Source organism: Numida meleagris, chromosome 2 (genome assembly GCF_002078875.1).
Source record: "Numida meleagris isolate 19003 breed g44 Domestic line chromosome 2, NumMel1.0, whole genome shotgun sequence".
Taxonomy (NCBI): Eukaryota; Metazoa; Chordata; class Aves; order Galliformes; family Numididae; genus Numida; species Numida meleagris.
The window spans coordinates 81,332,311-81,359,914 of record NC_034410.1 but is presented as its reverse complement, the minus strand read 5'-3'; the positions used below and the strand labels follow the sequence as shown (position 1 = coordinate 81,359,914).

The 27,604-nt window shown below is 37.1% G+C and overlaps 1 long non-coding RNA gene across 4 annotated transcripts in view; it reads left to right on the top strand.

Moving 5' to 3' along the window:
• Positions 6,801 to 27,604, top strand: part of LOC110393826 — a 100,989-nt gene continuing 80,185 nt past the window's right edge. For 3 of the 4 annotated variants that reach the window (XR_002435222.1, XR_002435221.1, XR_002435219.1), the window contains exons 1-5: positions 6,801 to 6,930; positions 7,973 to 8,023; positions 9,915 to 9,953; positions 10,153 to 10,301; positions 13,122 to 13,218. This is a non-coding gene — a long non-coding RNA (uncharacterized LOC110393826). Of the gene's footprint in view, positions 6,931 to 7,972; positions 8,024 to 9,914; positions 9,954 to 10,152; positions 10,302 to 13,121; positions 13,219 to 14,098; positions 14,705 to 27,604 lie in introns of those variants that run through there. The other variant, XR_002435220.1, reaches the window with a different exon arrangement.

Here is a 27,604-nt window from a genome sequence, read left to right as displayed (position 1 = left end):
TATTCCTTTCAGGGAGCTATATATGTGCTCATGTATTTCTGATTATATAGCAATTTTTGAACCAATGGTAAAAGACTAATGACCTGAGGAAAGGCATGTGGAGATTCAAAACTGCAGACTGAGTACGTAATGTGGTGCTTTTTATGTTGATTCTACGTGAATGAAGGTATAATGATATTCTCAATGCGAATAGCAAACATTGCTCTGTGGTGATGGGTCGGCATTTCATATTTTTTTGAAAATATTGTGCAAAGAAATGCAGTCACTGACATTTGATGTTCATTTCAGCTAAACTGGTTTTATAGTGCTATTTCTGTATTTTTCTCCTCTGTAAAAGCTTAATGTTATTTTTGTGCATGTGTGAAGTAAATTTAAAACCATATTTATTAAGGGCAGAGCTTTGTATCCAGAAAAATTATAGAATTTGAACTGTAGTTGTCCAAGTTAGGGCCTGAGATAAGACTTCCTTGAAGTGATTATAATTTCTGGGCAACAGAATTCCTTTACCATGAATAATAGCCATCAGAACAGGAAATAACTTCCCTTGTTTTGTTTGACTGATATTAAATGTTTTTTTTCTAATAGTTTCCATCATACTTGGTGTGCTCTATTCAGAGGAAATGAGAATGTAGACATAACTCATATCCATAGATAATCAGCAGTTCAAAAGGAATTTGCTCTAATTAGCATAAACTGTAGTAGAGGTAATAAATGATGTATCTCTTATGAGAAAGAATTATGCAAAAACTGTTCTATACATCAAGCTTGTCATCTTTTTTCTTTTTCTCTGTAGACAACAGACTTTAACTTCTGGAGTTACTTTCCTTGATTAGAGTTTCTTCCTTTTTTGTGTGGTCTTCCAGCGCACTTTTCTTCTGGCTCGCTCTAAAGACAGCTCCTTTCCACAGGGGAGTGACAGAATTTGAATTATTCTATAAGCTGGAATACTTTTGCTTATACTACCTTTATCTATACCTGCACAACATTGTTCTATGCTAAAGCAATTATTTGCCTCTGAAGCAACTATAAGAATCACACGAGCCAAGCTTCCCTTACCATCATTCTTTGATGCTGATTCACCACTCCATACACTCTGATTTAAAAAAAAAAAAAAAAAAGTGCAGTGCTGATGCTGGGCACAAAACTTCTGAGGTGGGCTGCATCCATTTCTTCTGTGCAAGTGGCCTGTCCGGTGCTATTCTCCATTGACTGAGGGGAAAAACGGGGAAAAAAAAAATACATTGATAGACTTGCTCAAATTGTCCTAAAAAGAAGTTGTCTGTTTCTGAAAGTGGAAGGAGACCATAACAAATTGTTACTGTGGATTATGCAGATTTTTTAGTAAGAAGTGGTGTAGCACTATAGATTTTCCTTTTTGAGGAAAAGTGCTGCCAAAGAAACCTTAAAATAAAATCCTGCTGTGGAGGGATTTATGTCGGTAATTGTATCAAACTACAGGGAAGTGTTTCTATCTTGTCACAAAACTTCTGTTTTCACATTTCCCATCCCATTGCTCTAGTTTGTTTGCTTCTTTGTTTGTTTGTTTATCTAGCCGCTGTTGTATGGAAGAAATTGTACTAGGTCTTTGTTTGAGGACTCATACTTATTTCAAAATAGATGAGTTTCATTAAAGAGAGCCAAACTTTCTTAAGTCACTTTGAGGCAACTTCCTAACAACTTTATACATTTGTGTTTTCTCCTATTTTGCTTTTGTTCCTGAAACCTCATCTGCTTCAGATTTAATTGTAATTCTGAGATGAGTTTCTCCTTATTGCATTAATAATTTGTATCTAATAAGGGGGAACAATGGAAGTAACAGGCAAAGCTGAATCTGTTATTGTTATGAAGCTGTACTCTGGAGATGCAGTGAATGAGTCAGGTGTTTAATTCGAAAAAGTGACATCTTGATCGATTTCATTTCATCTGTGTATCATCCTGAACTTTGCCAATGATTAGTATAAAATGACAATGCATTTTTTATAAATGGATTTTAACTTACAGGTAAATGTTAAAATGTTGAATGCTGAGAGAAAATAACTTACTCTTTCCATCTGTTTCTGAGGATTTCTGCAGTTATGAGAAAACTCGTCTCTGTTAGCATGATTCTCAGACCAAAAGAATAACAATATCAGAATGAGAGCAGAAGCGCTGTTTCTTAAAGACAGTTAAGTCTCCTTTGCTATATCTTTTGAATTAGTTAAACTAGACCCTATTGATATTATTAGCAAAACAACACAAAAATTGGTCAGGTAACCACTTTGATAAATTTCATTGATCTGCTTCTAAAAAGTCCCTCCTTCCTTTGTCTTCCAGTTTTGAGAGTCAACAAGGGTAAGGATCTGCCTCAAGAATGAATACTACAATATCTTGATTTCTATTCTCTCAAACAGTCTTCGGCAGTCAAGATTCAAGGCTACTTCTTAAGCAACTTTTCAATTGTGCTTTCGCTGATGAACAAACTACTAAATCTAATTGAAGAATGCTTGAAATGAGGGGAAAAAAAAGGGTTTCAACTTTGGGTACCTTTAGATGACTTAATGTATCCAGCTTTTGAGATGATTAGTTACAACGGAAGTAATCTTCTGTCACGTAGATGCAAGATTTTTACCTATAATACCTTCCTCATGCTCAGGTGACACGCTTTGAGCATTGTAGCAACTGAGTATCTGTAAGCAATGTGTTTTCCTTGGCTTTTTATCCTTGGTGTGTGGAAAAGTACCAGACTGTACTACAGATCCATTAAAGCAAAGAAACAAAAAAGACCAAAAAATCCCACACTCGAAACAAAAAAAAAAAGTGTATGTTTTTACATTTCTTGGAGTTTTAAAGTTCTAACATATCTAAATGTAACTCATGAATAGTCCAGGTCAACTTAGGTGAAAATTGTCTTGTAGAGTGGTGAGAGAATGTTTCTGAACTGTCATGGTTCATAAATGTTGTGTGACTGGTGAATTCCACAACATACAGATGTCTCATGCTTTGTATTTCCCGTTCCGGCTGGAAAAATTTCCTGAGCTCTCTGAGGTATTGAGGGACAGGCAATATACTGGCTCTTCTTGCTTCAGAGCTATGTAGGCAAAGAAGTGGTGCATCAAAGTGCTCCTTGGAGTGGAACGACAAACCCAGACTTCCTCCTAAGTCTGTTTTATTCAAACATCCAGGAAATGCTGTTTGCTGCATGAAATAAGTGTGGGGGGGGGAGGGGAGGAAGGGAAATAAAACACTGTTTAGTTTCAGTTCAGCTGAGGAAACTTCAAAGACAGGTTTTTGTGTGTAAATGTCATTGTAAAAAAGCATCTCTCCTATAGCACAAATTAGCTTCTAATAGCAAGTCAGGTCAAATGCTCTGGCTTGTCCTTCATGCCTCCCTAGAGATTTTATCCCAAATTGAATCATGATACTGTAGCTTTACTAACATCACAGCTCTGACCACTACAATTGTACACATTTATTCACACCAGAACAGATTCATCTGAAATCTCTGCCTGTTTATGTTAAAGAAGACCATCAGGATAAATTGTGTGAGCAGCAATACTGACTACATTAAAAAGCTGAATAATGTCTTGTTCACAGTGCGTTTGTTCTCAGTTTTCCATCATTTGACAACTTTTTATTCTAAGCTTTGTTTCTACTGAAGTTGAAGCACATTAAAAGTAGACATGTACCAGAGAATATGGCAAAAAAGGAAGGGTTAGAACTGTGGGACTGAGTCTAATCTGTTTAGAAAGATGAAAAAATAAGATTTTGTCATTAAAAGCAGATATTATCTAAAGTGCCTTAGTAACTGAATGAATCTTAAACCTTTTTTTTTTTCCCCAGTGAGAAATAAGCCTTCCAAAAGTTTTTGATGTTTTAGAAAATAAGGTTGTACTCCTAGATTTCTTTACACTGATTTATCGCAAGCGTCATGGCGCATAGATTCTGCATAGTTGTAGATCTTCATCATAGAAGTAGTAGAAACATGGAAGTGTCTCTGCTATGTAGAACAACTACATGAGTGTAAAGTAACACCACTGAACTGCGTACATAAATGCTGCACCTCCTACAGAGATTTTTTTTTTTTAGAAATGATGGGCTTGGGCAATAAGCAAAAATGCTGTCTTCCTAAACATAAAGACTTTTATAACTTCTGTCAGAATTCCTTAGTGCCTAAGAATTGTCTTTTGAAGTTTCTCCTTTTCCTTTCCCTTCCCTTTCTCTCCCATTCAGCATGCATTTTGCAGGCATAATGCCATAAAAGTCTTTAGTATCTGTCACCAAACTTTAAAATGAATGAATAAATACATCACTTTTTAATGATATATAATAGACAAAGGATAGTATTTTTCTCTTGTGTAACCAAATTATATGGACAGCTCCTTTTAGTGTTTTGAATGGATAAGAGGCAGAACTCATGACTTACAAAAAGGTTACAGCTAATATTCTATTAACAAGGTGGATTTTTAAGGCTAAATTGGTAACAATCATGCCACTTCTTTTAATATGAAAGAAAAAAGACTATTCTTTGCTCTGAGTACTTTGTCCAGGTGTAATCACACAGCACCTAATGTGAATCATCTTTAAAGGTTATTGCAGATTTAAAATGACTGCCTTCTTTTAGAAACCCTAGGGAAACCTACAGGCAAGAAATAAAAGTTAAAAGTATATACTGATGCTCTGCCTTTAAAGAGAAAAACTGTAGAGCGCTACTGAAAATGTTAAGAAAATGAAAAGAGGTTTTTCTGTTCTACCAGTAGTGAAAATATCGTGTGTGTGCATATTTTTACAAAATACAATTAATTTTGAGAAAAACAGCCTCAGTAAATGCATAACATCAATCTCTAGGTAGGGAGGGTTTGAAAAGGTCAAGAATATCAAACTTTTTATAAATCTGGGAGGAGGAGGGAGCACCTTTTTCTTGCCAAAAAGCAATGAGTTAGCCCTCTATAACCTTCAATCGAAAGTGCATCTCCAAGATTACTTTTTCATTTCAACTTTCTATGCCTCCATATAAAATCTGCTTACCTTTTTTTACTTCTGGCATCTGTGCTCTGTCTACTGCATTGTTACTGTGATAACAGAAGGAAGGAAAATCTGGTTAAGTGACTTCTTACATTTAGATTCCATGTTTGTGAAAGCAGGGAAGGGTGTGTGTGGAAACCTCCAAAGGAAGAGTTATGACCGTGTTGCCTGTAAACTCACAGAACTGAAGGCCTTCACTTACTTTAAACCATACTTTCTTGTTGTTGTTTGTTTGATGAAAAAAAATGTGTTGTTTCGTGGGATTCTGTGCATGTGGCTACTTACTGTGTTTCTTTTCATAGTGATATCAGTTTAGTTTAGTTTGCAGCACCAAAGAAGACCAAGGTGTTGAAAGTATTTGACAGCTCACCTTACACTTACCCTTAAGTGAACGTTGAAATTCTGATCCAAATGAGATCTATTACAAGGGTCCTATTCCTTCCAGTAAGGTCAAGGAAGGCATCTGCCAAACTACAGGTGCATAACTTTGCCACTAAATGCTATGTTCTGGACATGTGTGTACTTCTGTACATTTCATCCCTTCTTATCTCAATAAAATTTGAGAGAGCACACAACCTGCAAAACTCCCATTATTCCTGGGAATTCTACATTGTCATGGTTTTATGATTTCTTGTTATTGGTATTCCACATCATAGCATCATGTAGTGTACTGGGAGTTGAAGAGTTAATGCTCCAGCTCTGTGGACTACCGATTTGCAGGTACCTGGTTCTCAGAAGAGAAGAACTACATATCTCAGAGGACTCTGCGTTCAGAGGGAAAGATAAAACTCTTTGTAAGTCATGAAATGCTCTCTTTTTTTTTTTTTTTTTCTGCCTGGGAGTGCATGTTGCCCTGCTGTCCTGCGTTCAATTCTTAGAGTAAAGCTGTTGCTTTCACACACTCTCTCTATTTTATTTGATTTATTAGCCTCAATTCCAATTATATTGTATTATATTGTGTTATCTTGCATTCTGATATCATATTTAGTGAATTAACTTTCCTCCTCAGATCTTTGCTGCTGCTCTGTCTTTAGGCCCATCTCCCTACCCTTCTCCCTTCCCCTTTCCCGGGGCGTGGGTCCTCTTCCCCATTAGTCACAAAACCAGGCCGAAGCGGCCTGTAAACCATCAACATATCCCCTCCCTCCCTTTTTGTGGGACTGTGGGCCTGCCGTTCCCGTCACAGACACAGATAGATCTAGAGATAACTCTGTGACAAACACACAACAAGACTGTAACTGTAAAGTTGATGGGAATGAATTTTAAAGACTGTTTCATCACTAAATTGAATGAGGACAAGGACAGCTTAAAAGTAGTCAAATTCTCCTTATGATGAGCACTGTACAGTTACCTAAACAGATGCAGAGTAATGTCCTTTTGAATGGACTGACTTCACGTTTAAGTGGATATGCAAATGAACCAGTGCTTTTAACCTACTTTCAGATAAGGAGGTAGTGAATAAAGAATGAGTCAAATGTTGTGTGTGTGTGTGTGTGTGTGTGTGTATAGATATATTTATCATTTTCTTTGTAGGTTTTAATTTGAACTATTGTAGTTTATTGAAAATGTCTTCACTGTTCTGAGTGTATAAAAATGTTTTGTCTGTTTTTATGTATTGCTTCAAGCATCTAAATTCAAGGATGGTTCTGAATCTCACTGCGGTGACAAGAATGATGTACGACAGGGCAGTGTTTTCAGGTTTACCAGAAATGTGTCAGCCAGATACGTTAGGTATTGTCAGCTGCTGTGCTTGACTGCATAGGTAGGACTGATAAACAGAGTTATTACAGGGAAGCTGATAAAGGTCTTCAAGGCTCCAACACCATTATAAGCATTCTGGCTGTGGCTGTGGTATTTCAGAGGCATAAAGCCTCTGAGGAACTGTGCTCCCAGAAGGAATCAGAGAACCATCACATCACATACATAGAGGTACTGTCATTAGGAAACAGTGACAGCTGGGGGTTGTGTCTTACGAATGGATTTAGTCGGGTTATGACCAAAACAGTATCGAGGACCCCAGCTGACCAAGTTATCTGTTTCAATCATCAGGCTGAAGGAAAGGCAGGAACTGGCAAGCGTATGTTTGTAGAAGTGGCATGTTTGTTAAATTCCACTGATCTGAGTTGAAGCAGGCAGAAGGTTTGGTATGCCTTCTTTGGGGCAAACTTTTCTCAGGCACCTGTTTCTTGGACTGGGAAAATAAACTACTCAAAACTATAGAGAACAATGCTTTTTAGTCTTCTTATGGGTTACAATGTTACTGTTTTTCATTTTTATTTTTTTTTAAATGGCAAATTTTACTGGCTAGTATCTTAAGGGTTTTCTCATTCTCACTCTCACCCCTTAATTTTAAATGAGGAAAAATGTGCCTGCTATCCAGTAAATAATGATGGTGATTTCTCTTGTTGGATTTCTTTACTTTCTGCAGAGGCAGCGGCATTGCTGAAATTGTAGCTGAGACTGCATCGTTACTGGTAGTGCATGCAATGTGTTTCAGGGGCTGAGCCCAAATCTAAACTCACTAGGAAACATGCTTTTTGTTTTGCTCTGTCACTGTGCAAGTGTTCACCTTGATTCTTTAGTAGTCTCTCTAGTTTGATGAGACAGATGGTATTTTACTGTAGCTATAAAATCAGAATTTAAACTTGAAATGTCCTGGGGTGGTGATTATTTTTCCTCATAAATAATGGGTCATGATTATATCTGAAAACATACTGAGATGTATTTACATCTGAAGCTTTTCTGTGTGACGAAAACAGACCATTATTTCAAATGGGTATGAAGTGCTAAGTACTATATCTATAATAATAAAAAAGCTACTAGGAACAGTCCTGTGTCATTCAACAAGAATGCTTGCATGAGGGGATTATTTCAGGAAAAATGACTTGAAAACATGGTAAAATGTGTAACGGAACTGTATACTTAGGATTACAATAGGAATTAATACTCAATTCTACATCTTGTTTTTCAGCAGAGTGGAAGAAGCCTAATGACAGCAGCTCCCTTCCAGTTCATCTGTTATGTATGTATGTGTGTGGTGTCTTTTTTCCAATTCATTAGGGGTTCTGATTTATCATGAAGCTTCTTCATTTTCATGAAGAGTGAAGGAAGCATAATCATGTTAATATGTACGTCTGCAATTCAGCCCTAGCGTAATGCGGGATGATCTAATGTAGTGAACCTTCAGAAACCTCAGAGCTGTCTTTGTGCCTGTGCTAATGTTGGAAATAATGCAAAATTAGTAAAATCTTCTTTGGTATTTCAGCTTCTGTCTTTGTTGGGTATCTAAAGTACAGTGTAAGAGTTGTGCCACATTAGTGGCAGGAAGTTGTTACCATTACTTGCGTGAATGAGAATTGCTGGTCTGCTTCATTTATCCCATAGTTGAGTTTATTCTTCAAGTTTGTTTGTGGTGTGACAGCTGTGCATGGCCATGGGGTATGTAGCTTGTCTTTCACACTGTTGTCACCACTGCTGAAATGCACCACCCAGTGCTTCACTGTGCTCACATCTACTGTTTGGTCTTCATAAATGTTCAGCAAGCATCAATGAATGTCAATGGGTGCAATTTTTTCCACATGGAGGAATTAAATGACACACTTTTGCTTGATATGCACTTCCACGTCAGAAGCTGTTTTGTCAGACTGCCTCTCGGCTGCCATCTGTCACATGGCAAAAAAAATGTAATGGAATGCTGATGGCAAGGTTCAGTCTCTACTGCCATACCACCAATATCCACCTCTGATGTTGTGGGTCAACATACTATAAAATAGGAGACATTGCTTTCGGAGCAGCTCTGGTACTTTAAGCTGGCTCTAATCAGTTTCTATTAGTGATTTTACTGCAGCTTTGAGTGTACTGTTAACCAAAAGAAAACTGGCTGGTGTGCTTTAAAAGTATAGTAAGTGGACATGACCAGAAATTAACATATTCTTTGAACTAGGAATATTTTTTGAAGAGTGGTTTCACTCTAAGAAGATATTAATTGCTTTGTGTTATTCTGCTCACTCTGTTGTCTGGGGAGGTATAGCATCACAGATGCTCATTGAATGAAGAAAAGCTTTGCTTCCCAGTGTATCCAGTTTTCTAAGTTGCTTCCCAAGGATCCAGTATTTTAACATACTCAAACACAAACTCAGTGGCATCAGATCCAGGTAAAAATATCCTTGGTGTTGGAGCAGAGTAAAATTAATATTCTTTTTTTAATATTTTAAGGTTCGTATTTTTTATCTTTTTTTATTGTGCACTAGAGCATTTTTTGTTATGAATGAGCTTTAAAAATTATCACCACTTAGTTGAAAAGTACATTAATTCATCACACAATCATGAAAATTCTGTGAAATCACTATATAATGTCATTTCTATCTTATAAGGAAAGGCTAACAGCTAGTATTCTGCTGGAGTTTTCTTTTGCCTCCATGGAGTGACATCTAATCTCTGGTTAGTTCATGAAAGAATGCATCCAGTCGGGAATCAGGGTGCAGTATACTATATCAATGGAGCACACAGGTCCAGGTCTTACAGTCTGACCTTTCACCACCATAGAGATTTTTAAAGTAGGGCTTAAAATGAAGAACTTTTTTTCTCTGTACTAATTCAACAAAGGCAGTGATTAAAAGAAAAAGATGTTGGAAGACTTCTGTGCCTTACTGTCAGTAGTTGTGCAGTGTTCTACCTCAGTCAGACCACCTTCCAGTCGTAGAACCGTTGAAGTTGTGTGGAATATCTTGCAGATCATTCTGTCCAACCACTTTTTTTTAGAGTCTTATAAGCTAAGAGCAGACATTTGAGACAGGTTTTGAAGGTCTCCAGGGAAAGAGATTTCGCAACATCTTTGAGCAGTCTTTGTGTTTGATCACCTTCAGAGTAAGCAGACTTTTTTTCTCATGTTTAATGGAATTTCCTTTTCCTAGGTTCTACTGTAGCAAGAAGTTATTTCTCCCCAGAGAGTGGTATGTGTTTCTTTTTCCTGTAATACTTTTTATTTATTTTCATATCAGCAAACTGAGTTGTTCAGAGAAGTGATTGCTTCTTTAGCAAAGCTGTAGATAGGAAACTTGTATAGAAAGATATATCACTCAGTTTCTATTTCCAGGAAACAACTTTTTGCAACTATTTCTTTTTTTGTTTGTTTCCTTGTTTTTCTTTCAGTGTCTCCTTGTTTCCTGTTCTTATCATCCCCCTCTAAAGAATGAGAAGCCTCAGGAAACAAAATGGAAGAAAAGAACAAGCAGATTAAGAATTTGAACTAAGATGTTGTCCTTTGGCAAGCAGATTTCATCTGTCTTTCCGCAACTGAGGTTGTAATGTGATACTTTTATGATGGCACTCTTAGAGGTCTTGTTCGTTGTCTGCATTTTGGTGGCATCATGGACTAAGGAGAAATTTGCTCTCACCTCTTAACAGAAATCAAGAGTAGATGGTTTCCTCCAAAACATGTTACACTAATAACTTCTGTCCAACGTAATGAGTCAGATGGACGATAGATGTTGCCTATAACAGTATAAATGGATGCTCTGCGAGCCTTGGAAGTCAATGTTGTGTTTCTTCTTTTCTTCATGTGTTGTGGGAGCAATTCTCAATGTTTAGCTTCTTTCACATTTAATGGAATTATTCCTGCCATATTATAATTACTCTGTGTTTGAGGAGAAATGATCAAAGCATGTTCCTTTAGGGACACAGCTGACCTTCGTCATTTTGGTTTCTTTGGATTCATATGTGGCAAGGAAAACAAGAAACAAAAACCTCTCCTCATCCTGCTGTCTTCCTTTACATTAGCTGTCTAATCTCTTGCTAATAACTTTTATCTGGTTTATTTTCTTGTCTCACAAGATGTTTTTGTGAGAAATAGCCATCTCTTTCCTTGGTGTGAAAGTACATTTTGATACAAATGCTAACAATGGAAGAAACTACAGTGCAGTAGTGTGCTAATACCTAAAGCAAGCTCTACAGACTGGACTCCTTCAGCCTAGCAAATTCTTAACTGCTGACCCTGTCATATAAGCAATTCGATTTTTATAGCTTGGAGAGGGTTTTTCTTTGTACTGAGCTTCTCTCAGAAAAGGGAAGGAAGCAGTTAAGCCTATGAATGTGTACCTTACTTCTTTTAATTAAGTTTTCATTCTTCTGGAGCCAGACTCTCATGAAGCTAGCAACAGAGCCTCTCAGCAGTCAAGTCCTCAGTGTCAGTGATATGCTTTGACTTCTGGGCATCTTTAAGGTACCTTTTAGTATTTCCAAGTCTTCAATGCTGTGTATCTGAAGAGATGCCTGGAAGTCACTAGCATGTTTTAAGGTAACTAGTAGCTCTATCTACCTCTTATGATTACGGTGAAAAAGCTTTTCTCTGTATTTTCTGTCAAAACATATCTCCTGTAATTATTATGTTACCCTGGTGGGTATTAGAGATCTACCCTTCTGGAATACTTGCTTGTACGCAGTTTCTACAGAAGATTTCTAAGCCTATAACAAAATTTCAGTACTTCAAATCATGGCTTTTGGCTTTTAATATCTCAGTTTACTTTTCTTAACCTTTCAACAACAACTTGTACACTTCAGATGTTCTGGCCAAACAGTTTTGCAACTATCGCTTAATAACTGAAGCATATTTTTGGACTGATTAATTTTCATGTACTACTAGATTAAGCCTCTATGTATCCACTATTCAGATGATTACATTCAGACATGTGTCCTGTCTTTGCACAGCTCATAAATTTCCTTTACAGAGGGCATGAGGACACTTCAGTGCAGAACAATACAATGCTTCTGTTGTATATGTTTCTTGCATTGTTATGATTTGGAAACTTTCCTTTCTCTCTCACTCAAAAAAAAAAAAAAATTGAAAATCTTTGTCCAATTTTTTTCTAGGAAAAAAAAAATTGTGTTTTCTCTGTGTTCCTAGGATACAATATTTGGTATGTTGGATGCTGTAAAAACTGAAACAAGTTTTTATCTTCAGATCTCTTCTTCTTAGTTCATACTGTCTTCTCACAGGCTTTTAAGTTTCTCTTCCAGACACTTTTTTCTTACTACTATAAAAATTGTGGAAAAACTAGATGTGCAGATAATTGATGGATTTGTGATCTGTAGTCATCTAAAGAGCTCCACTTCCTACCTCTATGTTGTGCTGCTTGAGCAGTACAAAGTTTCTCTTAAAATAAAATAGAACACTCACAGAGTGCCTATTCTTGAGAATTTTACCTCTGGTCATCATGGATGCTTAGTTCAAATTTCTAAGCCAAAACACTGTTAATGCAAAAAAACACTGTCCTCTGATACTCCTTAGTGAGCTGAGTAGCCAGATTGCACTGGGTTGTAGTAAGTAAGCAGTACTGCTTCATGTTAAGATAGTAAGTATAAGCTTCAGTCTGTCCCTCTGAGTTCATTGCTACAGGCACACTAGATTGTTGACTGTTATTACGTGAGAATTGAGAGTTTGCTGTATTCTTAAGCTGTAAAAGGCATTTATTGTATTTCTAGTGTTGACTTAGAAAATCAATACTGCTTTCTGTCAGATCTGTTGCTACTATTTTTCCAGTATGAACTCCTATCTCTTTGTTTTGAAGACAACTCACAGAGACTGCAGAAGTCCCTAAGATTCTAGGAGAAACTGAAATACCCAAAAAAGTATTCCTTACTTTGTCTGAGGTGGTAACTGGTAAAATAAATGACTATTGAGCTTTCAATTGTGGTTTTTCTTAATGCTGTATTTGTGAACAATTAACATGTAAGATCAGTGTAAATTTATTTTAAATATTTCAGAACTCTCCAAAGAGGGACTTTGAACAACTTTCAACTACTATAGTTGTTCATGACCGAAGACGTTATTGACCTTACCAAGGGTAGTGTTGAGAGGGAGCAGGGCTGCAGGGAGCCCTCTGTTCCCATGGGTTTCTCTGGGGTGGGATGTTTCTATGTATCCTCTGGGGTTTTTCTCAGTCTCGGAGAAGTGTGCCACCTCAGGCCATAATTTTTCCAGAAAGAAGATGTTGACATACTGAACAGTAGTAACCTGATGTTCAAAGAATGAAGCTGACATGTTTGTCTGTCTGTTTGGATGTGGTAGTGTAAAAGGGATGAGAGCAAGATGCTGACCAACGCTGCACCTCTTTCTTTTCCAGCTCAAGGACTTTTCTTACATCTGAAGTGGATGTAAGGGGCATACCTAGAACCCTTGCACTTGTTTTATGTACACTGAAATAATAACAAAAGTTGAAGGTAAGTAGTATAACACTTCTTAATACTTACTGAACTACAACTTAAGGAATGTGTGATGACTGTGAAGGTCTACAGAGAATTAAAAAAGGTGGTAGGATGTTTGAGGAGGCTGAGAGGGAAAAAGATCAGGATGCTTAAGCTCAAATTGAAATTAGATAAAGATTCAGTAAAATCGATGACTTCATTTTTTAGCATTGCATACAACTACATGTGGTATATCACAAGCAAGGAGATAGCCCTGCTGCACTAGAGACAATAGAACAAGTGAAATAAATTTATTTAGAAAAATAAAAATTAAAGCATTCAACATAGTATCCGTTGTCATTCTGAAAACATCCATTTATCAAAATGATGCTATGTTCTTTCATACTTGAAAGTGAACAAAATTCCCACAGCAGAAGTTATATATACTTTCATGAGGAAAGGATTTTAAAAGTTCTGTCAAACTTTATTTTCATCCTAATTCAAAACTGAATATTTTGACAGTTAAACACCCTTGTGATCTGCTTACATAGCAAATACTTAATGTTTTATGTTTGGATGCCTGTGGCTATATTGCCTGCAGCATTTTATTATTATCTGCAGTTTTTGCTGTAGAAAGAAGAAGGTTAAGATCATCCTGAAGATACTCACACAGGGGAAAAATAGTAACAGAAGAGTATTTCAGTAAACTCTTGGAAATATAACAAGAATCAGTGACTATAAATGAAACTGAACAAATTCAAGCAAAAAAGCAAATAAACAATTAAATTGTAACCACTGGGAAAAGTTTGAGGAGTTAAGAAAGTTTCCTGTCATTCTGGTTTACTACTTCTTTCTAAACAAGCCAACAAAAGGTACAGATTAGAATGAAGTTCATTAACTGAACCCTTTACCCTAGTTGTGCTGGGTATGTGTGCATCTTCCTGGCTGGATAGGAGAAAATCATGTTGATGGAGCCTGTGATTTGGAAGACTGATTATATTCATAGTCCTAGTATGTGCAAAATAGCATGAAGGTGAGTAGAAGAAATATGAGTGAATCTTTGTTATGGATTGCAAAGATCCTATTTTTTAACCTTTAGCTCACGGATGAAAGATGATAACTCTGGGTAGCTGAGGCCACCCATTTGGCTACTTCTTTATACTGCTGTATTTCTTCACTGACATTTGCTATCATCGCTGGGTTAAGAGCAATCGCCTCTGCACAGGGGATGTTGCTAAATCTTGTGGCTGGAATGAAGCTTTAGTTGTTCCTCCTCCCTCTCTCCCCCTCCATTTACATTCCCGTGAGAAGCACTCTAAACAATTTTTTTTTGCTACTGTACTGCTGAATGACTCTGGAGAAATACATAGATTAAAACAAAATGCTTCTAAGTTTTTTGTTGTTGTTTGTTGGTGGTTGTTGTTTGTTTGTTTGTTATTTTCTTTGATCCATTCTGTACAAATTCTGGTTTTATGTAACATGACTAAAATATTGCCATTCTGCTCTTGTTACTGGAGTCTGAATTTCCACAACTGGAATTACTTTTTGAAAATTTCATGAGAAGTAAATCTTCATTTATATTTTGTGTAATCCAAACTTGTTTGTAGTGATTCATCTAAATATATCAAATGCAATAAATCTCGTATCTGTCTTTACAAACATAATATTAATGTTTGATTCCTTGATTTTTGCATCTTTGCTACTGGTATAGTAAGGCTTTGCATACAGACTTAAATGAAGAAGAATTTTCAATAGTCTAATCATCTGCCTCTTTCCACCTAGTCTCTGCACTCTCTCTTTTTTTTCTCTGGTAGATAGAAACACATACTTCCTGTACCATGATAGCTTTCTTTACTCCATCTCTCACCAGATGCTCTTATGATTTATTTGATACACTAATAACACTTTCCACTTATTTATGCCAACTCTTCTTTCCCAGAACGTGAAGTGTGCAGTAACAATTCATCCAGTATGGCTGCTCTCTAGCAGGAAGAATAGGTGAACCACTTGAACTGGAAGCAAAATTTATTAACTGATTTCTACCAAGAGACTATTTCTTAAGTCTTCTCCCTCTGCCTTCCCTCTCCCTTCTCTGTCTGCTCCATTCACTAATTCAGAATGCCAGGGAACAGGCCAATTTATTTTTCATCCTCTGTTGCTCACACACCTTTACTCTGGTCTTCCCCTTTTTGGTCTTGAATATTTCATGATAAAAATGAGCTTCAGCACAACAACTTTGTAGCCTAATGTGGACAAGATATTTTGAAATGCAGGGAACTTAAGTTAATCAGTTATTACTTACTGATACTTAATTCTTATTGTTCAGCTTCTGATTCTGTTATTAAAATATTAGTACTTTCTGGAATATATATAGTTGTTGACATTGTATATAGGATTTTGGCACCTTATACTCACTCATTAAAATGCACTTTGCATTTTGAAAACTTGGTTGCAAAAGTTACTATTTTTGTGCTTTTACTATGCTGTCTTCCTTAGCTTGCTGTGTATGCTTTCATGAACCATTCTATTTACGTAAGAGCTGAAACTCTAACTTTTTAGTTACTGCATCTGGTTTTAAGTAATCTAATGGTTACTACTTTTCCCTTCTCTCAAAACAAGGTAACAGCAGCCTTTGATTCAAATTTATTTTTATTAATCAACTTATATCTGCTAATCTTGGCAGGAGCTTAAGTAGGACTAAAATAACTGAACTGGTTTGTGAGCTTAGTTATGAGTAAGGAGTCTGATTTGATAGTTTAGTTAATTGAAATAAATTGATTCCTGTACCTTACAAAGCCAAAGTATTTGGCTTTTTTTCTTTAAGATCTCTGTCCATGTTTTTTCACACCATCCCTCCCCCCACACACAGACACTCACACACACTTTTTAATATCAAGCAAAGCTCTTGACATTCAAGAAGTGTTTGGACAATGCTCTTGATATATATGGTTAAACTCTTAAATAGATAGCATTAAGTGGAGTCAAGAGTTGGACTGAGCGATTCTTGTTGGTCCCTTCCAGCTCAGGATATTCTGTGATTAAACAGAAAGATACTGGATTTTTTTTCACTTAAGTTGTTTTTCTTAGTTTCCTTATTGTTACTTGACTCTCTTGAGGATGGCAGTAATGGCTAACAATTTGCATTAGGATTTTTTAGATAACTGAAGAAGCAAAAATTCCCTCTGGCATCACTGCAGGTTGTTTCTTTAAATGATCATTAGCTTGTGTACCGATCAACCATTTCTTCTCACCTTGTTATGTAGCACAGCATCCAGTCATAGTGGACTGTTCTTAAGATTTCTTCTGTATTTGTTTTTTTCTTTTGGTTAAAAATAAAAGAATAATTCTTCCTTCTTGATCACAAGAAGACTCTTGCCCCTTGCTTACAGGGGAAATCTCAGCATCTGAACAGAACCCCCTTAAACCAACCCTTCCACTATGTTGAACACAGTCACCTCTCTCCCAATGGAGGTTCTTGCTGCTATAACAAACTAGTGTCTGAAAGCCCTCCCATGAGCAACTGTACTGTGTTATGAGAGATCCTACTCATTTACTTACACCCTTATCCCTTCTTTCACCCAAAGTCTCTGAAGTTGGAATATCATAGCTGTGCACTAAGTAATAGTGGTTTCCTGGCTATCTCAGGTGAGGACTAAAGCAGATGCATCAGTTCAATAGTCACAAACAGGATTATCTCTCTGTGAATGCTGTGAAAGTGATAAAAGCCTGTAGGATCCCTGTAAACCTTTTCTTTTTTTCTACCAAAAGCACTAAGGAGAGCCTGGAGAGTGTGTGTTGACTAATTGTACAAATTAAGCGCAATTAGAGTGTGTTTAGCTGTGTGTTGAAAAATGTGCATCTAGTGAGGTATATTAAATTGGGTTGCACTAGGTGAAAACTAAGACCAAGCCAAAATGAAAGTGACCTCCAAGATGCATTCAGGGGTAGCTGAATCTCAATTTCAGATGTGTTTCTCTCAAGAGTAGTAGGCTTTTTTTTTTTGTGTGTTGCCCTCATCTCTGAAAGAACTGGTGACCTCTGCTGAAATGAGTGGTATCTTTGCCACCTCTCAGGAGGTTTTAATACGAAGATCTATGTTTTGACCAAGCATGACCTCTCATTCACTCTCATATGAAAGTTTACTTTCATTGTCTAACTTTTTGATAGTTATCTCTGTCATCATACTTAAGAAATGTGGAAAATTCTTAAAATGGTTTTGACCAGTTTGCATTGGCAGTGCTTTACATGCTATTTTCCATGGACCTCTAGCAAAGCAGACCAGGAGTCCAACATGAGCTACTGCATTGTTGAGAACTTCTCGCATCCTCTTATGTGTAAATTTCTTTCAAGTGGCAATAGTGTGGCATGTCTATTATTATTTTTAATTCAACATTTACTCTAATGAAGTGACTGCAGTATCCCTAATCAGGCAATGCAGCTATTATGAAAATGGAGCGACACTTTTGGATGTGGACTTAACAATATTTATGCTATAACATACATGTAATAATGTTCCTTTTTATTTTTATTTTTTTTTGCTGCTCTGCATGTGAATGCCATGGACAGATCAGTTTGCTGTGTGTTGTCGGCTCTATGCTGTGCTGGTGTGGCCTCACCTCAAACAGCGTGAAGTTTTGGGCACTAGAGTATGAGAAAGACATAACTCTGTCAGAGAGTGTCCAAAGGAAGGCTATGAAAATGGTGAAGAGGCTAGAGAAGAAGACGTGAGGAGTGTCTGAAGTCCTTGGGTTTGTTTAGCCTTGAGCAGAGGAGCTGAGGGGAGGCCTCATGACGGCTGCAGCTCCTCACAGGGAGTGGAGGGGCAGTGCTGAGCTCTACTCTCTGGTGACAGCGACAGGGCCCGAGGGAACAGCACAGAGCTGCATCAGGAGACAGGTGGGTGTTAGGAAAATGTTCTTCACCAGAGGGCCATGGGCATGGAACAGGCTCTCTAGAGTGGTCGATGTGGCCCCAAGCTGCCAGAGTTCAAGGAGTGTTTCGACAACACTCTCAGACATAGGGTTTGAATGTTGGATGGTCCTGTGTGAAGCCAGGAGCTGAACTTGATGATCTGTGTGGGTCCATTTCATCTTGAAGTATTCTATGATTTTTTTTTTTTTTTTACATTTTTTGGAGGGTTATATTGGAGGACTGTGGGAAGTGTGTTAACGAATTACCATCTGATACCTTCTGAAGGGTTACTATTACTTATATGAAAGATAGCTTCCTTTGAAGTCTGGACACATTATTTAGTGGCTTGAGAGGTAATGATCATTTTCTAATTAAAAAATATGACTCGTGTGTACGCCATCAGGAGAGTAATGGACTTCTTTTTATCATACGGTCTTGTCTCAGGTCTTCAGCAAATATTTGCCGAAGACAGCTTTCAGACCAAACTCATATTTATGCCAAAGGACCTTTGTACTTAACCTTACTTTCTTGAGATCTTGTGTGAAAGTTATTAATTCTTAATGATTTGAAAAAGAAATCAAGTGAATCTGCATTTAAAAAGTACTGTCTAGCCTGCTCGGATTATAGTTATTTTGTAAAACCAGACAAAAATATCTGCCTAAACATAAACTGTTCCATCTACTGCTGTTGCTGCTTCTGGAAGGTGTTCTATAGTCAGTTTGGAATTTATTACTTTAAAATCACATAATATTTGGTCTGTAAATGTTTCTTTTTTCAGAATAACTGCAGTAAATACCTGTACTGCAGGTATTACATTAATATTAGCTGAGTACTGTTCTTATTGCGTCTCTTTACTTATTACTTGCTTTCAGTCTGAAAGCCTGAGATTATTTCTTCTTTGGTTAAAAAGAGAAGAGGAAAAAAAAACGAAAAGAAAAATACCCACAAAAACAAACTAACAAAGAAATCTACCCCTCCAAAGTACCCCAAGATATAATCAGAGTTTGGGAGGAGATTGGCAAATACTTTGCTCCCTTTGCAGTTTGCTCTTACTTTGCAGGTTTGGTTTACTGTAAAATGAAGAAGTAGATTTTCATGTGTTTGGTAGCACTTGTGGGTTGGAGTGAGATACCATGTCCCATTCTCTGTGGGTAGAAATGGAAGAAATGAGATATATGAGTATGGCAAAAACACATGTGCGTGTACTTAAAATTTATCACTGCCGCTGGTGGAAAACTGTAAATCTAGCCATGACATTTGTTTGAGAGATGAAGGACTGTGGTGATATCTCTTCCAAATTTGTTGGCAGAAGAGACTGTACTGAAGTTTGTTTAGGAACAGCCTGAGTGCTATGCTCCATCTCCCAAAATGTGTGGGTATGGTGGTGACGGTGCTAGTCTCCTTACCATCTGAAGCCATTTGGCAGCCTCTTGAGAGTCCAGTGAGGTGCTGAGATGGGCAGAACAAAGGAACGTTTTTCCAATACTAGTTTGCCTAATACTTGCCTACTCTGACTGTCTTCTTTTGCTTATGCAATAAGTTTTTCCTAGGCACTCTGAAGGCTGAAATCCTACTTCTGTAACTTATAACTTGAGTAATAAAACTTTTTAAGGCTTTGCCTGAAAATGTCACTTTTCTGCTTGACAAACCTTGTTTTTGGAATATCTAACTCTGGTGTGTAGTAGAAGGATTTATGCTTGGAGACAGAGGTAATTACTGAGGCATGGCAAAGCACCTTTACTTAAAAATTCAGCATTTTTTTTCCAGGTAAAGAAAAGAAATAGTGCAAGTAAATGAAGTGAGGAATGTTTATGAATTAGATGTGATATAAAGAAATGAATTTCTGAGTCAGCAACCTGAATTGCTGGAAACATTTCTATATTTGAACTGAATGTCAGAGATGCCCTTGTCAGTATGAAGTCCCTGCTATAAACACTCCCTTATGTATATGTATGGAGCATGGTGGATTCTTCAAAAGAATTGAACTAATCTGTAAGTAAGTGCACTCCTTGAAAGATTACATGTGCTAATGTAGATTTTTTTTCTCTTCAAAAGCAGGAAGCAAAATTGCAAGTGCCTTCTTAAAGAATTTTAAGAGTTAACTAGCTATTAATTGTTCATTTACTTTCTGCTCCATGAAAACATGTTTTCTTTGCCACTAGTCTATGCATTATTGGTCAATTTTAAAAGAAAATCACTTTTCTCAAGTGCAGACTTGGCCACCCTCCTAGAGGGCAAAGCATCAAGAAGATTCTGTACTATGTTTAGCTTCATTCTCTTGTTCAATTCTGTATGTTTTTGGATAGAGCATCATCACTTCTTTAGTGCTTATACATACTTTGGATACGATGCCATCATGGCAACAATTGCATTTAGTACTTATCAGGAGTTAATACTGTAACTGGAATCAACAATAACAGTTATTCTCCTGTATTCTTGAAAGAGATTTGGACAAGTTGGCTCACAGTAAATGCACTAATGGTATATTTTAGCTAATTCTCTAATCTACGTAGGTCAAAAGCAGCACTTCTGTTTATCACTTTTGATTGTGAGGGAAGCAGTAGATTTTCAATGAGAGATTTAAAATGATAGTATCTTCTTTGTTATCTGAAAGGGGAAAAACAATTTTAGTTCTTCATTCTATTTCTGTCCAATAATTGTGTATCGAAATGTAAGAAAAAGAGTACTTGATTACCTCTTTTTATTTATTTATTTATTTTATTTTTTATTAAAGAAAGGTTAGCCATATACCCTTTAACTGGACATTTTTTCCTCCCCAACTTGTTTCAGTCAGTGTTTTCTTAGTCTCTGAATTGTTCTCCTCAAATTCTTGTTGGTGCTCAAATCATTGGTGGATTTGGTTGGAATCAATAACTCATTATTCTTTTGATTTTAAGGACTCCTAAAGCTTGCTGAGAGATCAATTTTTTCAAATAAGAAATGTGAGTGGAAATGATGATTGGTTTGTTAAACGTGAGGTTGGTGGGAAAGATTTCGGTAGGAAAAAGTCTCTTCCAAATATTGAGGAGAGGAGCTGTGCCTAAATGATACAAGTGGAATGTGTATGGTGTTACCTGTCGTATTATGGTCAGGTGCAAAAAATACACTGATGTCTTACTGATTATGCTTAGAATTGAATCCTGTGATATATTAACTATTCAGAGAAGAGCTTAACCTTAATACCTGGACCAGGTAGTTATTCTCAGTGCACTCCAGGAGTCTGCTGTGCTTCTTATAGCCTTTCACACTGTTTTATCAGCAGATACCCAAGTGGTTCTCATCCTCCATCATGATGAGAGCCTGTGGTATCCTCCCGAAGTCCTTTGGGACAATTCACAAGTATTGCCTCATTACATCTTAAAGTCTTGCTGTTCCCTGGCTCTTCTCTGTCACTCTGAAGTACGTAACTGTCCCCCATTAAATCTAGTTTAAATTTTTTTAAAAAGCTTCAAAAAAAGTCCAGCCAGCTTGCTGCCCAGAACACTCTTGCCCTACTCAGGAAGTTGTCTCTTATCAGTTGTCAACATGCCATTAAGTCCCTTATGATATCCTGGAGTCTTGTTGCAGTGGCCTCGTTCAATCCTACATGAAAGAGCAGGAATGAATGGTAGTCCTCCAGCTTTACCAGGCACAGTAACCTCTTCATGATATTGCTTATGTGGGCCCCCAGCAAGCAACAAGAAGTTGTCTTGACAGCAAATGGGTGCTTCAATGCTTCTTGTCAAATAATTTCCTTACTAACACCCTCTGTACTTTTTTTGGTGGCACTGGTTCTAACACAGTTTTGTTTTGTTTTCCTATTTTAAAAATTTCACAGAATGACACATGATGATGTTGGTAAGGGTTCTCCTGAGATGATATAGCCCAAGACCCCTGCTCAAGCAGGGTCAGCTACAGTAGATTTCCCAAGGCCCTGTCCATCTGAATTTTGAATATGTTTGAAGAGGGAGATCTCATGAGGATATCTGTTCTATTATTTGATCATCTCTGTTTGTTGTTGTTTTTTAAAGAAAGAGAGAAGAGTCTGGTACCTTCATCTTCATTCCTTCCCATCAAGTATTTATACATGCTGATAAATTCTCCCCTGAGCCTTCTCCTCTCCCATGCTGAGAAGTTTCATCTCTCTCAGGTTCTTGTCACGTAATGGAAGTTCCAGTCCTTGCATTATCATTGTTGTTCTGTGCTAGGATTTCTCCAATCTGTTCACATCTCCCATGCAGTGGGGAGCCCATCCCTAGTGTTGTGTCTCACTGATGCTTATCCCTCCCTTTAACTTACCGTTAATACTTTCTCTAATGCAGCCTAGGATGCTGTTAGCCTTCTTTGATGCGTGAGTGCATTACTGTTTCATGATCAGCTTGTTGTCCACTAGGACCCCAAGGTTCTTTTCTGCAGAGCTACTTTCCGGTCAGTTGGTCTGTGGCATGTGGTACCTGGGGTTATTTCTCCCTATGTGCAGGGAGCTGCACCTCCCTTAGATGAATTTTGAGTTTCCTTTCTTCCCATTTCTACAGCCTGTCCAGGTTCATCCAAATTAGCAGCATATCCACTTAGTGTATCACCTACTCCTCCTGTTTTTATATCATCTGCAGTCTTGCTGAGGGTGTACTCTGCCCCACCATCTAGGTCTTTAATGATGATGTTCAGCAGTCTTGGCCCCAGTATCACCCCCCAGGGTACACTGATAGTGACTTGCCTCTAACTGGACTTTGTGCCATTGATGACAACCCTCAAGGCCCAGAAGTTCAGCCAGTTTTCAATCCACCGTACTTCCACTTATCTAACCCATATTTTGTTGGCTTGCATATAAAGATGACCACCTTCAAGCTAATGAGTCCGAAAGTAGTATTTTGGCCATATGCATATTTCTCCTTAAATTCACCCAGAATAGCTGAAAACTAGGAAGTGGTTAAGGAAGAACATATGTTGTAAAAGCTTTTAGAAGCTTTAGAAGAACTAAAAACAGAGTTTTTAGTTATGGTTTACAGTCCTCTGTAAGTACATGCCCAGTAGTCTTATAAAAGCAGAAGAGTAATGTATGGCTGAGTAGCTCTTAAGGACAAGCAAACGAACTTGAAAAATAAAAATCAGAATGTTACCAAGCAAGGCTTTAGGAAAAATGAATTGTGTTCTACATTTGAGTTAAGGAGACGCAATAGTGATTTTAACCTGTTCTAGTAGTGATCATATTACCCTTTTGGGAAGGAGCAAGACTTGGCAATAAAGATTTGAGGATAAACAGGGGAGATAAACTAAAAAAAATTCTTTTTTTTCCTTTCCTTTTTTCCCCCTTTCCTTTTATTTTCATTTGCCATTACTCCTTCAACTTTTCTAGGAGTTAAAAATGGCTTTATAGTGCTTGGGCACATTTCTTGTATTCTGAATGTGGTCTGAAATCTAAATAGCACTTCAGTATCTTAATATTCTGCCATACCATCTCCAAATAATGAATCCTGACTTCCTTATTTCCTAGAAGGAGGAATTGGTGTCTGAGGACTTTGACCAATAGATTTATTTTAGAGTTGTACGCCACTCAAATGTTAGTAACTAGTTAAAACTATTGACTTTAGTAGCTGGCCCTTTCAGCTGTACTTTACGTGTCATTAAATATCTAAAATTTTAATTTAAAATTTGTTACTTTTAAAAAATATTTAAGTTCCTCGGCTGTATGCAAATAAGTAACTTCGAAGTACAGAAAAATACTAGTCAAGTTTACATTAGCACATGCATCTTATTTTTCATGTGAAGAACTAGATTGTGTTATATTTTATAACTGGCTGCAGAATGTACCTCTTGTTTTTGTCTTGTGAAGGCAAACTGAGATGAGTTCACTCATTTCACACAGTGAGTAATCTTATATCAAGATTTGTATAATCATTCGTCTGATTCAGTCTTGAATTAACTATATGCGATTATTGGTATGTACTTCCAAAATAATCTATATGAGTCATTATGAGTCTCTGGTTTGTGATGTTTATTTTTTTTCCATTCTCTGTGCTTTTCTTGTATTTTTTTTTTTTTGTATTTTTATTTGGTTTCTTGCAGGAAAAAAAATGCTATGCTACCCTCCTAATAAGAGTGATTAAGCATTCGTTCTAAAAATACAGAAGACTTTTGAGATTTGCAAATGTTGTTTATGGATATTTGTTACTACATCTACTCCTGAATAACAACAAATGGAAAGCTCCATGAATCATAGAACAAATAAGCTGGCTAACATTTGTGGCTTGAATGCTGTTTCTAGATCAGCTTTTTCAGCTTTTTTTGACTCTTTCAGAAAGTTGTGACATAGCTGTCTTCTGCAAGGACAAGATATTGAAACACCTCAAGGAAAAGTATCTTTTTACTTCCAAAACTTGTCTTATTTCTGGCAATGCATCCAGGCCATGCTTTTCTGTTCATCAGTGGTTCTATGTTCCTTTGTATCCATGGAATTTTTTTTTAGAATGGCAGCTGTTTCTATTGCACTTGTGCTGCCAAAATCTTAGTTATACACTCTTGTGTAATACAGAATTTTTCTGAAAGCTGATTCAGAAATGCTGAAGTGTATTTTAACCAACGCGTTGAACATCTTTGTATCTTCACACAAGTGCATCACTGAATAATTCTAAAGAACGTAATCTGTGACTGTTGAACTTTACAGGCTTTCAGAAAACCTCTCGAATCCTTTTATCTTACATATTTCAACCCATGCAAATGATTCTGAATCCTGTTTCAATATCATATAGTTGGGCATCCTGGACATTCATAGAATCAGAGGATCATTTAAGTGGGAAAAGACATTGAAAATGGTTTCTTCCCAAATTTTTTGAAACTGCTCTGGTTGGTCACTGTACTCACAAGTAGGGAGCGCAGAGCAGTTACTCTGAACTACTTTTGAGAACCAGGGCACGTAAGAAATACTCAAGAATAAGTTAGCATAAGTTCATGCAAAGAATAATAATACTTGCCTTGAATGTGTGTTGTGGTGGAGGGAGAGAAAGGATTTCTCTGGAGAGAGTTTCCTACAGGGATGTCTATGGGAAATAATGTTCTCTGCCCCCTGCAGTACTGGTATCTGCTCAGCTTTGGAATAAAGTTCTCTTCAGAGTAATAACTCCCAGCAGTTAAGTGTTTTATTTGCTGTTCCAGCCCAACTGAGGCCCTGTGGCTGTCTATGCTCAGTATGGGACTTGGAGTAGAACTACAGCACAGCCAGCTCTGTTTCACTTCACTGCTACTTGCAGCAAGTATAACAGCGAGCTCAGTCTGGAAAGAACATCTCACATTAGGCTGTAGATCATGATCACCTAGGAAAGATGCACCCTATCTTGCAGTAACCAGTTCTGGGTGAAATGTTCCTCCTATGTAATATGAGAATGGGACTTTTACATATGTGACCTAAATTTAGAACATTTTAAATTTAGCTGTTCAAATAGAATGCTTTCTAGGGGAGTGGTTTAAGTAACACAAGCTTAAGTGCAATGGATGCCTAGAAAACTACACTTCTCACAAGGTTTTCCTTCAAATTTTACAAAATTGGCAGTAATATCTACTTGCTTCCTAAAGTTCAGAGAAAATATAGCAATTTTTTCATTTCTTCCTTTAACTAAATCGGTTTAATGGTGACTGTTGATTCTGAACTAGACTGAACTGTTCCCTGTGTAAAAAATAATGTATACATTTTTGAACTTATCCAGCCCTGTGTTCATGAAATCAATAACATTCTCTAACCACTCATACAAAACTTAATTTTTTTAATAAGCATGATTTCTGTGCCATAGTGACTACAGCAATCCCTTTTAAACAGCGTCTAAGGCAGCCTTGTAAAGAGATGTAACTAGTGAAATTTGACAACTTTTTTTCTTTTTTCCCTGGGAAATTTTTCTGTGGAACGTTGAAGCTTTTCTTCCAAGTAGCTCTAAGGAGTGCCGGTTCTGTGTTGTTGTGTTGTAAGCTCAACTGATCAGGTAACAGTTTTCGGTGTAACAGATAACTCTGTGTGCAGACCTACTAAACACACAGGCCTCAGCGCTGAGTGCAATTCTGTAGACTTCTATCCATCAGATATTTGAACAAACCTAATGTCACTTTTCTATCTTAATAAGAATGGGTGAGTTTTCTCTATTTAGCGATAGAACAAGTCAACATTTAAAAGAGGATTTTATTTTTTTCCTTTTGTGGTAGAAAAATTCTCCACAACACCTATATTTAAACGTTTTAATCAATTTGTTCTGGGTGGAATTATGGCTAGGGAAGAGTACAGAACTTGAGAACAGATATTTAACACACAAATACACTGATGCCTACTGTTTCTTAAAGACCAACAGAACACTGTTCTTGACCTGAGCCACAGAAGAAGAGCACTGAAAAAGATAACTGCTCTGTAAAGTGTTGATCAAATCTTATCTGGTTACTTGTATGTGTTTGTTCATTGAAGATTCAAAAGGAAAGAATTCATTCTGCTCTTCCCTGTGTTAATTACAGACGCAGAAGATATGCAAAGTATGTTGACATTTCCTTTCCTTGTCTTTCTGCGCTAATTCTCTAATCCCTACCAAAGATTAACTATCCCTTGAGATACTTCACAGGAAAAGCATTTTAGTTTTCATAAGATGTGATTGCCCAGAATCTTAAGTATTTTTGAAATGAATGCCTCTGGAAGGAAGATGGTATCCCCCATTTTGAACACAAGAAGCTGGACACTGGGGAGATTTATTGATACACTTCATATACTTCTTGAGAACAAAATCTTTGTTTCTAGCAACATGCAGTTATGAAGTTCAATACTCGTAACCTTTTCTTATTATCTGTAAGGAAGTTTATTTGCTTTGTTGACAGATTTCATAGACCTTTGCCTCTTGCTTTTGTCAGTAAGATCTATGCTGTCCAAGGGGAATTCACTACATATATGTTGCCAAGGGTAGCCAAATATGTTGGTTTTAAGACCCAGAGGTATTCTTCTTCTCCTTATCTACTAGATGTTTCCAAACCCAGGCAGTTGTGAGTCTGAGACAGATACAACTGGCTGCACAGGGAATAAAACAAACAGAAGAACCCTTTTACAAGTGTGCATGTAAAATGTGAACATAACTGCTAGCCTGGCTTGATCCTTGCCTCTAACTAATTCGGTTTGAAGTATGCTAGTAGAATACACAAATAATTCCACTCAATTCACAAGAATTACTAATGAGATTACCTGGATACTCCTTGTATAGGAAGATTTGAATCTCAAAAGATCCCCTGCTCCCACCTCCAATTACCAACTGAGTATTGGTTGTTTCTTCCATAACTACTACCCCTTAAGCATCTGTGAAATCCAGCTATCCCTTGCTGTGAGCTGCTCAGTTATCTCTTTATAACTAGGAATTTTTTATGTCGCCTCAAGTTTGACAAGTGCTGCTAGCTAATATTTAAGACAGGAACTAGTCACATCAGCAGCGAATTAGAGTTTTTTCCTTTTGTTTTTGCTCACGTTTAGAAAGATACCGAGAATTTTTACTTAATTCCAGGTGGTTGTATTACTGAGGAC